Genomic DNA, 3,410 nt, shown 5'->3' on the forward strand with positions numbered 1-3,410 from the left:
AGGAATGATTGACAGTAGCATGTGACCAAGGGTCACATGGGAGCCTGAGCCTGGGGATCTGGAAAGATTCTATGCCCAACAGTTTGTCTTCTATGTGTGTCTGCTCTCCTTGAATGACCTAGTCAGCTCTCCTGGAAGACCTTGAAGAGGACTTTGCCTGTGACCAAGAAAGGAAGGAGTTTTTTTTTTTTTTTTCTGGTTCTGGCTGCTGGCAGCATCAGTCTGGATTTACTTGGACATCTAACAACATAAGATTCTTGGCTTTATTTGATTTGGACTCCTGGTGTGAGATTGAGATATTAGGGACATTAAGGTTTTAGTTTAGTAACATGGTTAATATAATTTAGTTAGTTTTAAATTAAGTATAAGAATAAGTGTATTCCTAAACCCTCATTTCTTTCCTACCCTTCCCAAACAACAAAGCAGAATTTATTTATGTTTTCCTTTCCTTTTTCCCTTACCCCACATCCTACCTTAACACTATGCAAGGAAGAGAGAGAATATTCCAAGGAAAAGGAACAGTATGAACCAAGACAGAGGTCTGAAAGTAAAGGATATATTTGGAAATTGAGATTAATCCACTTTGGTGGGACATCAGAACAACCGTAAAATGAAGAAAGATTGAAAGCACATAATGGAAAATCTTAACTGTCAGACAGAGGAGCCTGAGCTATAATTAGTAGAGAATAGTAGCCCAGTGAATTTTTTTTTAATCAAAGTGATCATACTTAAGCACAATGAAGCTGACTGATTATTCCATGAAGGTCAGCCTAGAAATGGGAAAATATATGGTCAAAACTTCTTCAGATGCTATTGGAGGTGAAGGGACATAGACCCACCTGGGCTCTACAAAATTACTCTCCAAACAATTATGACATAACACCTCAAAATGAATTTTGGAGCAGTATAACCCACAAAAAGAGGAAATGAAAATGTTTCAACCCCAAATAACTTAGAAGAATGGCAAAAAAGATCTATTGCACCAGAGTGGAAGGGGAGTGTAGCATAGTGAGGCAGGCTTCACTCTAGCCATAGGCTTTGGTGCAGCTGAATCAGCAGTAAAGGCTTCCAGAACTCTCAGCCCTACATGAGGAGGTTGAAAAACCACTCAGAAGGAGATTATAAAGGTCACTTTGCTGGTTTTGAATGCAAAAATCTTGTTGCATTGTCCATACTCAGAACCAGGTCACAATTTGAGGAAACAGCCTCAGGGTGAGGAGGAACACTAACAGACACCAGTACTTGGGGCCTGTAAAAATTAAAATTAAATGTCAATAATAAAAACATTATATTTTAGCTGGTTTATTAATGATCATTAGAAATAAATGAATGAAGAGGATACAAAATAAAGATGACTAGTCATTTCAAAAAGCCCCATGTTTAGCTTACCCCTGCCACCATGCTGGCTGCAAGCCCAAGAAAGAGACTCAAGAGGACCACCTACTTGCTAATATCCTCTGTCTACAGGAAGTACATAAAGACAGTAAGTCAGTGAGCTTCCAGGAAATGTATTTCTTTTTAAGGATAACAGATTTTCAATTATACAGGCCACAGAGGAACATAAGGCCCTGCTCAGACTTCCAAGGCAGAAATGAGTGCTTTTAATTATTCACAGACCAAAACACAGGCCAGGATATTAATAAGACACCTCTCCATACATCATACCATCTTGGAAGAATTGAAAGTAGATAGGTTCCCAGAGCTAGCTCTGAAGACAACTACACAAAGAACCTGAAGCTTGGAACAATGCTTCCTTCACCAAAGTTATAGAGGCCCAACTTTAGTAGTTTATTTGAAATTAAAAGAAAAAAAAAGCCTGAAAACTGAGTAAACATTTAAAAAAGAAACTCAATGTAGAAAGTTGTTTTAGTGATAAGGGAGATCAAAACACAAACTCAGAAGAAAACAGTGACTACTGTTGTATCTAAAGCCTCCAAGAAAAAAATGAATTGCTCTTAAGCCCCAAAAGAATAATGGAGGTACTCAGAATGTATTTTAAAATTCAAATAAGGGATGTTAAAGAAAAGTTATGAAAAGAAAGGAAAGTGATACTGGAAGATCATAAAAAAGGAGTCAATTTATTGGTACAGGAGGTGCAAAAAATGTACTGAAGAAATTAATAGCTTAAGAAACAATATAGGTTAATCTTTTTAAAAAAAAGGCACAAAATTTCATTAAAGAAAAGGAGGGAGAAATCATGTAACCCATGGAAAAATATTCTAAATTTAAAAAAAATTAAAAATTACACCAATATAATTATCATGTTACTTTCTATCCTATTTACTCCATTTTATTTTCTGAACTCCACCTTCCACAATTTGCCCTCTTTTCTATGAACCCCAATCTGTTCTCTTAACCCCTTTCCATTCCTACTTTCCTGAAGTATATAAGGAACTTTCTATTTCCAGTTAATTGCATATGATATTGCCTCATTAAGCCATTCTGATGAAAGTAAGGTTCACTTTGCACATCTTCTCCTTGTTAAGAGGGTTTTTATTAATTTCTCCTTTTTATATTTAAGAGGAAAAGGATCAATAATATGAAGTTTGGCAGTTAGAGAACCCCTACTATGCCACTTGGCAGTTCGGACAGTTAGAAGGGTGTGGCGGAGTGTGATTTGTAAGTTGCAGACTGTTGGAAAGGGTTTTTGTCTCTGGGTCTCCTGGGGAGATGTTGTTCTTTTAGCAATCTCTCTGGTTAGAGACAGAGAACTGAATTAAGGCCTTAATAACCTTATGATTATCAATTAACTTGGGTAGGTAAGGTAGATAGATAGTGGTTATATTATCAAATAGAGAGAGTAGTGAGAATAGGCATGGGCTTCAGCCTAATAGAAGATACTGCCCTCTGAGGCAGAGAGATGTAGATTTTTCTAGAAAAATTTAGGTGGGATTGGGATCTTGGGTATAGTTATAATCTATTATAAGATTACTTTCACTTTCCTTCTTCCTATTTCCTATCATGATTTTTTTTTGGTGTTTTTTTCATTTATTTTCCCAATTTTCTTCTACCTCTTTTATTTTTTAAAATTCTATTTATAGCCTCCATTAATTATTTTTAGGCTTGAGAGAAATCCCTATTTTTGGAGGCTATGAAGGCAGTGGTATTGATTTTGTTGTCTTCTTCTGAATCTGATACCTAGTCACCAAAATAATTTTCTGAGTTGAATTTTTTTAATTTGATTTTTTTTTTGCTTTTTGCTCATTTTCCTGCCTTTTTCTTTTATTTAGGTTTTTTAAAAAACTGTTAAAGTCAGGCTCTACAACTGTAATGAAGGGAACAATGATCTTGACTTCAGATTCTTTGTGCAGCTGCCCTCAAAGATGACTATGGGGATCTATCAGCTTTCAATTTTTCCAAGGTGGTATGATGTAAGCAGAGGTGCGTGTAATACTTTCCTGGTCTATGCT

Source organism: Monodelphis domestica, chromosome 1 (assembly GCF_027887165.1).
Source record: "Monodelphis domestica isolate mMonDom1 chromosome 1, mMonDom1.pri, whole genome shotgun sequence".
Lineage (NCBI taxonomy): Eukaryota > Metazoa > Chordata > Mammalia > Didelphimorphia > Didelphidae > Monodelphis > Monodelphis domestica.